Raw genomic sequence first — 12,587 nt, 5'->3', positions numbered from 1 at the left:
AGAAGAAGAAGAAGGTAGCGGGAGGGGAAGAATGAAGCGGGGGAAATTGGAGGGGTAGACGAACCATGAGAGACGATGGACTCTGAAAAACAAACAGGGTTCTAGAGGGGAGGGGGGTGGGAAGATGGGTTAGCCTGGTGGTGGGTATTGAGGAGGGCACATTCTGCATGGAGCACTGGGTGTTATGCACAAACAATGAATCATGGAACACTTCATCTAAAACTAATGATGTAATGTATGGGGATTAACATAAGAATAAAAAAAAAACAAAAAACAAAGAAACAGCGTCCGACTGAACAAGGAGATTGTGCTGGTATTTGTACTGCTTCTGATTGGTTATGTGACCTTGAACAAGTCATTTCTTCCTTCTGTCCAAATTAGTTGTTCTTTTTTTTTTAAGATTTTATTTATTTATTTGACATGGAGAGAAAGAACAAGCAGGGGAAGTGGCAGGCAGAGGGAGAAGGAGAAGCAGGCTCCCCACTGAGCAGGGACCCGGATGTGGGGCTTGACCTGGGATCCTGACCTGAGCTGAAGGCATTTGCTTAACCAACTGAGCCACCCAGGTGCCCCCCTGAATTAGTTTTTATATTTTTAAAACAAGCATGTTCATTATACTTTGATGGTTGCCCTAAAAAGTCATTATTGCTGTTTGTGGCAGAAGGTAGAGAGATAGGGGTGAAGATGGGAACTGCCAATAGAGAGGTAGGAGTGGAAGGAAGAAGGAATAGGGTGTGACTAATTCTAAGAGTCCAAGTTGGTGTTTTGTAGAAAAGGGCACTCTGCTGAAATTTTAAGTCACTTTTTGCTTTAGAGGTAGGACAATACAATGGTTAAAAACTGACTTAGATGTCAAAAAAACTTGTTTTATTTTTTCACCACTACTTTTAAATCCTGTGTCTACCATCTCTTGACTCTCTGGTGATAGGTAAATCATTTAAGCTTTCCAATTCTCAGTTTCATCATCATTAAAATTAGTATACCTCTTGTAAAATAGAGGTCTAGGTTTGCTGGATATGAAGCAGCAGGAGGAACAACTACATGCAGCATTAAGAGCTTTATCTCTTTATTGAAACAATTAAAAAAAAAAGCTATACCACCATGGCCCCATGTGGAAAGATGTTTCAGCCCCTGTCAGAACAAGGGCCCACAGATATGTTTAGGTATTTGATATCCTTTTAGTAATGGGGAGTATAACAGAACCCTTCTATTCATTGGTGAATATATTTAGACAGAACAAAATTTTCCTGGATTTCATCTAATTACATATACTAAAAGCATATATCCTGGCAAACACTGAGTTAACATATTTGCTTTCCTCACAGTTGTATTAAGAAGAAAGCACTTAAGGATTTTTTTTAAGTTTCTGGGACATACTGCACAAATGTCAACGAAAAAGTAGATTGTACATCAGCTTCTATACTAAATAAAAAAACCATATTCATAGACACATGAGTGATGGTTTTCCCATTAAAGAATTCATTTGCATAGAATACGGTGGCACACAGACCAATTTTCCCCTTGAAGATACTGCATTTCTTAGCATTTCTAGCCAGTGAAAATGGATGGAAAAAAATATGAGCAAAACCATCTTTCTGACATAAAGAAGACAATTGTTTAAATTCCCTGTGCTTACTTTCTAAATATTATTCTGCTGTGCTAGCTTATCCCTTGACCTTAAAATAGAATTTTCAAGCACCATTTACATCCTTATGTCAGTCCTTTACTACAAAACAAGTGAAAATTAAACAGGTGATCCCTGGGTTCAACAACTTTAGGATAGATTTCTAAGACCAAAAGTAGGATGATAGCTCATCTCCTTAGGTGAACATACATTTGGATAGATTAACAAATTCTCCACTCATCCCACACCTACATACCCATACTCATATGCAAAGTTCTCCCTATAATTGAGGCATATTTAGACAACGCAGCTGATTCTCGGTCCTGAAGGTGCCAGGATATAAATTAGGCTCCTTTGGCAATTGCATTAGCTTTTTCAGATCACACAGATTATTACTTAAATGTCTAGTTCATCAAATATGATATATAAGGAAAGGAGTGGGAGGGAAAAGGTGGTAGAGACAGTATTTGAACCAATTTTCAAATATATCTTCTTTGAATGACTAATGTGATGTTCCAAGGCTGAATTTTGCAATTTCTTAAATGCTTTGCTCTAACAACATATTTACAACCTATACTCAGGAAGAAAAATTTAATATGTGGAGGATCTGAGACAGCAACAAATCTTTATTTCAAAACTTTTATGCAGGCTTTTAAGAATCAGCCTTAAAGTTAAATTCTAGCTCTTGCGTATTCTAGGTGGAATAATAAGTAGGTTTTCGTATTCTTTGCTAAAAAAGAAAAAAAAAAATCTGTGATTTTAGTCATCAAAGAGAAAACCTGTGGTGAGATATTTAACTATAACAGTTTGGTCACAGGATTTTACTTTTCCAGTGTCTATATTGGCTGATTGAATAATATTTCTTTGCTTTTTAAAGAAAACATAATCTTTGTAAACAATATTTTTTTCTTGAATGAAAGACACTGATCTCTTTTTTTATAAACATTTATAGTTATCAAAATGCTCTTACTTACATTTCACATATATATGAGCCTCCTAATATTCCCTGTGTGTATGTAAAAGAAGATTCTCCTTTTATAGATGACCTAAATCTCAGAGAAACTATGAATGACTTGCCCAAGGTCATGTAGTATATCTATTTAGTATTATTGGATTACAACAAAGCCCTACTCAAATTCAATTAAGGAATAAACAAATTGTTCATTGGCTCATATAACTGAAGTCTCCAAGGGTAGGGGATGAAGGAATAAGGGGCTTTCACCTATGGCTAGATCCAGAAGTTGAATGATGTCATCATGTTTCTGTCATCTTGATCACTTAGCTCTGCTATTCTCTGCATTGGCTTTGTTCTTGGACATGCTTGATCCTGGTTATAAAAAGGTAACAGCTAGCAGCTTCAGTATTACATCCCATTTTCTCAATAGACAGAGTGTTTCATTTCCCCAGTTCTGTCTCATCAAACTGGCTTGAGCCAGAGATATGAAATATGTTAATTGACCAGACCTAGGTCCCATGCCTTCCCTCAGAACTGTGGATGATGGGGAGAGCATTGTTGACCCTACCTCAAGCCCCATGGATTAGTAACAAGAAAGAAGCAATTCTCTAAAAGGAAACTCAGTCTGAAATTACCAAAAGAAGAGGGAATAGATATTGAGCAGGCAACATAATTACACATAGCTATTAAATAGGATTCAAAGCATTCCCTGCTTATACTTTATTATGCTATCTCCATATATCATATGGCAAATATTATACTGTTTGGCTCAGTACACTTATAACTCAAAAATGATTATAAGATCTATTAGTGCTACAATAGGAAATCACTGCTTTGGATATAAATAGTGATAATAAATATTACTAGCATGTGTAAAAAATTAACATTAAAGATTAATGAGTCCGTGTTTCATAGAGACCACCAAGACAGAAATTGAGGTATCTTCTATTAGCAATACCTTTCACTGATGCCTCCTCAACTACATCAACTCCTTACCTCATTCTAGTTCTACATAGGTCCCTGTCAAGAACTGTTTGTGTTAGATTTTGAAGGGGATGAAAATGAGCAGTATCCAGATTCTGTGACCAAGTAATTTGAAATTTAGTGGGGGTTAGAAGATGAGATTGGGGATTAGGCAGCCTTACAAATAATTTCAAAGTAAGGTACATCATAAATTTGTATGAGCTCCCAAGTACTATGGAAATTAATAGACTAGAAAAAAATCTCCCTTGTGGGAAGGAGCAGGACAGACTTCACGGAGGAGAGGCTGGCATTGAAATAAGTCTTAAAAAAGGTAGTAAGATTTTGATACAGACCAGAGTGGAGGTGGAATTAATATGAACAGAGGAATAGAGGTTAGGAAGCACACAGCATGATCAGGAAACAGTTGCTAGTCTAATTGGTAAGAATATGTGGTCTGTGTATGATATAATTGTAAACAAGCCTGGAAATGTTTGGAACTTTGCTGTGAATTCCCTTGAGCTCTAGGTCACTGAATCTGTATATTAATTGTGTAGGTAGGGAACCATTAAGTATTTTTAAGGAGGGGGATAACATAATTGCATCTTCACTTTAGAAAGATGAATCTGGAAATTATTACAGAATGAAATTTCTTGGCTTTCATTCCAAATTAGACTGAAATGCCTAATTTCACTTTTATTTGGGAGGATACCATCCAAAACAGAAGAATTCTAAACTTCTAGCCTCCTAACATAGAGTGATACCTTGGTTTCAAAATCTCAACACATTCTTGAATAACCTCTTGCTCATTTTCTACCATACCTCCTACAGTGGTCAGATGTTTCCAATTCACCATAAGGTCACCATCCAACCCCTGACATTGAGGATGCCCACTTCTAGTTTATTGCAAAAGCTGCGTTTAAATGCTAGGCAAGCATTAAGGCCCAGATATTGATTCAGTTTCTCTATGAAGCAATCCCATACCAGCTCAATCTACAGGAACACTTCCTTCCTCTTAAATACCACAGCATTTATTAGCAGTATTACTCTTTTGGAAATTACTGTATACTGTGCATGTTATTTGATTGTTCCTAGTTGTAAATTCTTTGAAAATAGAGATATGAAACAACCAACCTATGTTAATTGAACATCTACATGTACAAGATGCCATAGAGACTATGGGGAATATCAAAAACAAAACAAACAAGATAACCCAAGGTTCCTTTCCTTAAAGAGGTTTTATTTTATTCAGCCTATCTATGACTTTAGTGGCACGTTATTAATTTTGACTGATTGAAAAATCAGTGTCAACTGCCATGAATTCCCCAAACTTTCTGCCACTTCACTTCAACATTTCTCTGCTACTATATCTACTCTCACCCTTCTCTCCAGCCTAAGAGGAAAGACAGACTTCTTTCTTTAAAATTTAACAATAGCAATTGTGATCTTGGCCACATCTCTTTCAATATGCTCCAGGTTCTTGGCCTTTAAATTATCCCCTAATATTTCAAGCACTTTTCAAACATTTTCAGTTGCCTCATTTCATCTTTCCCACTACCCCTCTACTTCTTTTAGTCAACACCCAAATCCAAACTCCCACAGGTCTCCACTTTGCTTGAACTTGCTACATCTTCTACCCATCATTCTACTTCATCCTTCCACTGACTAATACATTTTCAGAGGTGTGGTCTCTACCCACTTCATTGTTCTCTATGAAAGCTTTCAAAATCTTTTTCTACTCCCAAATATATAACCTTTTCCTCAGACTTTATTCCTCCCTATGATCATTTCAACATTTAACAATGTTTACCAGACTCTTTTTTGTAAAACACTTTCTTACATGGACTTCCGTGACACCTTTCCTACCTGCCTAAACACTCCTTTTTCTCTTCCCTGGCTCCTCTCTCTTACCTCACATTCTAATGATGAGCATTCCCTAAGACTCAGCCCTTGCCTTCTTATTTCTATGTTTATACTCTCTTTTTCTGAAAATGCATCTGTTTTCAAAGCTTTAATGATCTCTTTTATAGTCAAAAGGAAGCTAAAAGTTAAATTTGATCATTTTATTGCCCCCAGTTAAAAACCTTTCAATAGCTTTCTATTATAAGAAAAATAAAATTTAAAGTTCCTTATCTGGTTTTTAAGGCTTTGCATGATCTTGTTTCTTCCTTCTTCTCCAGCATCATACTGTGCCACTGTCCCTTGCTCAGCAGCTCCAGAAACACTGACCTTCTTTCTACTCCTATAGCACACCCAAATCTGTCCTAGATCCAATCCTACTTGTTCCTTCTTCCTAGACTGCTTTTTTCCCCCACTTTGCCCAGCTAGTCCCATCTCATTGATCAGTTCTCATGGTTAAAAAGCACTTCCTCAAAGGCTTTCCTTGACCACCAAATCTAAAGGAGGTCACCCTTCATGGCAGTTATGTTATAATTGTATGCAGACATTTTCCTTATTTATTGTCTGTCTCTTCTTCTTGACTATAAGCATCTTGAGAGCAAGTGTGATGTCTATCTTTTATCTACTCTATCCCCAGTGCCCAGCACAGAATAGGCACTCATAAATGTTTGATGAACAAATGTTTAAAGAAGAAATAATGAGAATACTTCTCAAATTTCAAATCCTACCCTGATTTCTTCCAGACTTTCCATCTCATATCTCCAGTACCCTACTGGTCATTTTCATATAGATGTCCCTTCTGTAATTTGTTATATATCTAAAATTAACTTACCTTAAAAAATTGCCCTCTTCATGATAAACTTATATGTCAAAGTTATAATACCCTCATTTAGACTTAAAATCTACAAGTCATCATTAACTCTTCTTCACTATTGCCCAAACCTCCCCCACCAAAAACCTTTAATCTCTCTGGGATATCACTTAAATATATCCTCTTCTTCATATCCCATAGTCACCACCCTGGTTTAGGATGTTATTACCTGAAGTTTAGTTCACTAAGTGATCTTCAATTTTTTTATCCTATACCCCACCCAGCATTTTAATAAATGAGCACTCACCTTTAATATATGTATTTGTATATTAGATACATGTAATCAAATAATAATATACCGCTACTCCTTATTCTACTCCCTCTACTTCAGCAATCTAGATACACTTTATAGTTCCTTAAACATATCAAGAAAGTTACACTTCTGCACCTTTGCAAGTGCTGAAAGTTCCCATTTCACCTGCCCATTTCAAGGATTTCTTGAAATCCTTGATACAAAATATCACCTTCTCCATGAAACTTTCTGACCTCCTTCTCCCACATACCCACCTTAACAAAATCAGGAAGCATTATCCATCTCCTTACCTTTCTTTCTGAAGTAATTTGTGTGGACATCTATTAGCAGGTAGAATGCTGAATTATAGGTATCTGCTTATGTTTGTTTCTCCCTTTGGATCACAAGTCTCCAAGTACTCACAAATAGTAAAAGTGTTTAAGTACTCACCACTCACATATACATATGTATATTATTACATTACTGTATATATTATAATATCTTCTATATTACTGTATGTATGTTATTATATAGTACTGTATTATATATTATACCATATAGATTACTGTAATTATATGTACATTATAAAATATGAAAACCAAAACTGAAAGAAAGGATGAGATAAAACATAAAATTGATTAGAAGTTCTAACATGTTTCCTTCCTCCCAATAAACTATTTTGAACACAGCCCTTAAGTGTATGCACTCCTTTTTGGAGGTCTATGGTTTACTCTACACTATTGTAATAGCCTCCAATTATGATAATCTCTCCCAGTGGTAATCTCTCCCAGGAATCAACTCTGATAGTATCCAATTGACATTTTTAGTACTTCCTGTACAACTATTTAATTTGAAATTAACAAAGAAACTTTTAATGATTATTTTCATATAACAATATTTACTGAGTGCCCACAATATACCAAAAACTTTTCTGGGCCCTGGAGTTACAGCAATGAATAACAAAGACAAGGTCCTTATTTTTATAAAGCTTACATGATTTATAAAGAGATCAAGAGAAATAGAAGTAAACAAGATAATTTTATCATATAATTTTAAGCAGCTTTAAGATCTACAATCTATTATATGTAGTGAGAAAATAAGAGACTTTCAAATTAGGGAGACCTGGATTCAAATCTAGGGTTGAGCCCATACAGGGTCTGGGATTTAGGCAGAGAACTTGATCACTCAGTTTCCTCATCTGTAAAATAAGATTAATAATTCTCCTCCCCCCAAAATATTCCTCTCAAAAGGGTGTTTGTGAGAATTAATAATGTATTAAGCTTCTACCATAAATGCCTGAAAATATGCCTTAAAATATATTTTGCAAAATTTTCATAGCTAAACAGCATATATGTTACAATATAGCTCTACTTAAAGACATTTACAGTAATTCTAGAAACAGGATATGGGAATTTGTTTCTCGGTTCACCTTAATTGGCTAGGTTGAGGACAGATATTTGTTTTCAAGTTATTTAAATTCTAGTTAGTTGGCAGAGGAAAGATGGGGGAGTAGTAGGAGGACCCTGAACTTGCCTCTTCCTTTGAACACAGCTAGATCAACATCCAACTATTTTGAACAATTAGGAATATGATCTGAGGATTAAGAAAACAATCTGCACAATTGGAGGGAGAGAACGTGGCAGATGCGAAGTTCAGAGCTGTGAATTAGGGGAGAGGAAAGCTGCAGGGCTGCGAAGGGGAGGGAATCCTTTTCACAGAGGAAAGTCAGGGAGAGGGAGAAAGTGGGAGAGAATGCAGCAGGCAGGGATTACACAATAAGCCACGCTGAAGAGATCCCCTGGGTCACACAGGGACAGATCACTCCCCTTCCTTGAGTACATTTGGAAGAGCATATTTTGCCTCTCCAAAGACTAAAGGCGGGCCAGAAGCCATTGAACAGTACTCAACAGCAGGGTTAGAGGTGTGTGCAGAGGGCAGAAAACCTCTTAACTTTTTGCTGTGAGCCACAATAGGCTTAAACTTCTGTGTGCATGCAGAGCTGCTGCTTTTCTGCAGCAGAACGGAGCAGAACGCAGACAGGAGCAAATTGCAGATAATCTGGCCGCCACTTTTCACTGTCTGCCACAATAGTTTCAAACCTCTGCAACTGCTTTTCTGGGACAGAATGGAGTAGGAGACTGAGTTGTGGGCAGATGGCAGATAACCTGGTTCCAGCTTTTTCCTGAGTGTTACAAAAAACTCTAGCCTCTGTGGGCACACTGTGTGACTGCTTTTCAGGGACCAGGGAAGTTGCTGGGCACACCCTGAGCCTCTCCTCTGGAGGATGGGAGTGGGCCAGCACTTTATCAAGTCCTTTAAAACTTGGAGTTTTGAATCCCAGCCACCGGCCAAAGATAAAATACAGGAGATCAGTGGCTCTGGGTGTGCCGACAGCCCAGGCACAGACAGGTTAAGGGCAAGGAATTGACAAAAGCCCAGGACACAGGAGATTGTTCACTTTTCTAAGAGGGCCTCCAAAACAGAGATGGCCAGGAGTCCCCCCACCCAGGGCCAAAAGGGCGGGGTAATGTCATATTCCTCCTCCACCACGCCTGCCTTCCCCCCGCCCACCAGAATATTCAGACTTCAGAGAGAAACATAACACCTCCCATGGAGGCTGGAGTCTCCTCCACTAAATCCTCCCCCTTGTGCTTGACAGGGACAACTTTACAAGAACAAGTCAGCTTGTGAGCCAGCCCAGCAGGCCTCTCCCTCAGAAGACCAACACAGGCCTCCACATCTACCAAGTCTACTGATTAAAGAATGCTCCAAAACATCAACTTCCAGTGAAATAGGAACAAGCTTGTCCTTTTTTTTTCCTCTTTTCTTAATTTTTTAAAATTTTTATTTTTTTCTATTTCTTATTTTTTTATTCTTTATTTTTTATTTTATATATTTTTTTATTTTCTCTTTATCTTTTTTTTGTATCAGGCTTATAATTTTTTGTTCATTTGTTGGTCTGATTGTTTCCTTCTCTTATTTTCAAATCAGGCTTCTTATTTTTTTTTTCTCTTTTCCTCTTTCCCTACTCTTTTTTCCTTCCTTCTTTCTCATTTTTTAGAATCAGGCTTATAGTTCTTTGTTTGTCTGTTTGTTTGTAGATTTGTTCCTTTGCCTTTTCTCTTGTCTTGGATCAGGATTTTTTTTCTTCATTTCTTTTCTTTTTTCTTTTACAGTCTCATCTGGACAAACAAATCAAAGCATGCCTACATAAAGGCCCAAACATTCCCCACTACAAAAAAGGAGGAACTCTGTAGAGGAAGGACCAGTGGGAAAGAGCAGCCAAAATGCAACAACAAAGTGTACACAACATACACAAGAAACACTTCCTGAGGTTGTTGTTGTTGCTATGATTGTTGTTTTTGTTTTTTTTCCTTCATTTTCCCTTTTCTTTCCAGAAAAATGACAAGAAAGAGAAATTTACCCCAAAAGAAAGAATAGGAGGTAGTACTCACTGCCAGGGATTTAATCAATACAGATATAAATAAGATGTCTGAGCTAGAATTTAAAACAATGATTATAAAAATACTAGCTGGGCTTGAAAAAAGCATAGAGGACACCAGAGCATCTCTTACTGTAGAAATAAAAGAACTAAGCCAGGCCAAAATTACAAATGGTACTACTGAGATGCAATTCCAAATGGAGGCAATAAAATGAGGATAAACAAGACAGAAGAGAGAATCTGTGAAATAGAAGATGAAAAATGGAAAATAAAGAGGCTGAAAAGAAGAGAGAAAGAAAATGACTGGACCATGAAGGGATAATTAGAGAACTCAGTGATTCCAAAAAGCAAAATAATATCTGGATAATAGAGGTCCCAGAAGATGAAGAGAGGGAGAGAGGGGCAAAAGGTTTAGTTGAACAAATTATACCTAAGAACTTCCTTAATGTGGGGAAAGAAACAGACATTCAAGTCCAGGAGGCACAGAGAACTCCCCCAAAATCAGCAAAAATACGTCAACATCTCAACATATAATAACGAGGCTTATAAATTTCAAAGATAAAGAGAAAATCCTGAAAGCAGCTCAAGACAAGAGGTATTAACCCTACTGGGTAGACACATAAGGCTGGCAGCAGACCTGTCCACAGACACCTGGCAGGCCATAAAGGACTGGCATATATATTCGGTGTGCTAAATGGGAAAAATATGCAGCCAAGAATACTTTATCCAGAAAGACTGTCATTCAGAATACAAGGAGAGAAAGAGTTTTCAAGGAAACGAAAAATTAAGAAACTTGAGAACACTAAACTAGCCCTGCAAGAAATATTAAAGGGAATCCTTTGAGCAGAGACAAAGCCCAAAAGTAACAAAGACCAGAAAGGAACAGAAAAATCCTACAGGAACAGTGACTTTATAAGTAATACAATTGAACTAAATTCATATCTTTCAATAATTTCTCTGAATGTGAATGGACTAAACGCATGAATCAAAAGAAATGAGGTATCGGAATGGATTAAAAAAACAAGACCCTTCAATATGCTGCTTAAAAGGGATTCATTTTAGACCCAAAGTCACCTCCACCTTGAAAGTGAAGGGGTGAAGAACCATTTATCATGCCAATGGACATCAAAAGAAAACTGGGGTAACAATCTTTATATCAGACAAATTAGGTATTAAACCAAAGACTGTAAGAAGAGGACACTATATCATAATAAAGGGTCTATCCAACAAGAAGATCTAACAATTATAAATATTTATGCCCCTAATGAGGGTGCAGCCAAATATATAAACCAATTAATAACAAAATCCAAGAAACACATTGATAATGACACAGTAATAGTAGGGGGCTTTAACAACCCACTTACAACAATGGATAGACCATCTAAGGAGAAGATCAACAAGGAAACAAGGGCTTTGAATGACATACTGGACCAGATGAACTTCACAAATATATTCAGACCATTTCATCTTAAAGCAACAGAATACACATTCTTCTTGAGTGAACATGGAATATTCTCCAGAATAGATCACATGCTGGGTCACAAATCAAGTATCAACTGGTACAAAAAGATTGAAATTATATCATGCATATTTTCAGACCACAATGCTTTAAAACTTGAAGTCAGTCACAAGAGGAAATTTGGAAGGACCACAAATACATGGAGGCTAAAGAGCATCCTACTAAAGAATGAATGGGTCAAGAAGGAAATTAAAGAAGAGTTAAAAAAAATACATGGAAGCAAATGAAAATGAAAACACAACAGTTTAGAACCTTTGGGATGCAGCAAAGGTGGTCCTAAGAGGGAAGTATATAGCAATTACAAGCCTTCCTCAAGAAGCAAGTAAAATCTCAAATATACAACCTAAACTTACACTGAAAAAATCTGGAAAAAGAACAGCCAATAAAACCTGAATCCAGCAGGAGAAGAGAAATAATAAAGAATAGAGCAGAAATCAATGATATAGAAATACAAAAAAAAAAACAAAAAACAAACAGAGAACAAGACCAATGAACCTGGGAGCTGGTTGTTTGAAAGAATTCATAAGATCAATAAACCCCTAGCCAGACTTATCATAAAGAAAAGAGAAAGGACCCAAATAAATAAAATTATGAATGAAAGAAGAGAGATCACAACCAACACCGAAGAAATGCAATTATAAGAGAATATTATGAGCAATCATATGCCAACAAATTAGGCAATCTGGAAAAATAGATGCATTCCTAAAACATATAAACTACCAAAACGGAAACAGGAAGAAATAGAAAATTTGAAAAGACCCATAACCAGCAAAGAAATTGAAGCAGTCATCAAAAATCACCCAATATACAAGAGTCCAGGGCAGGGTGGCTTCCCAGCAGAATTCTACCAAACATTTAAAGAATTAATACATATTCCTCTGAAGCTGTTGAAAGAAAGAAAGAAAAGAAAGAAAGAAAGAAAGAAAGAAAGAAAGAAAGAAAGAAAGAAAGAAAGGAAAGAAAGAAAGAAAGAAAGAAAGAAAGAAAGAAAGAAAGAAAGAAAGAAAGAAAGAAAGAAAGAAAGAAAGAAAGAAAGAAAAGAAAGAAAGAAAGAAAGAAAGAAAAGAAAGAAAGAAAGAAAGAAA

This window comes from Neomonachus schauinslandi, chromosome X (assembly GCF_002201575.2).
Source record: "Neomonachus schauinslandi chromosome X, ASM220157v2, whole genome shotgun sequence".
NCBI classification, from domain to species: domain Eukaryota; kingdom Metazoa; phylum Chordata; class Mammalia; order Carnivora; family Phocidae; genus Neomonachus; species Neomonachus schauinslandi.
This window is presented reverse-complemented; position numbering follows the sequence as displayed.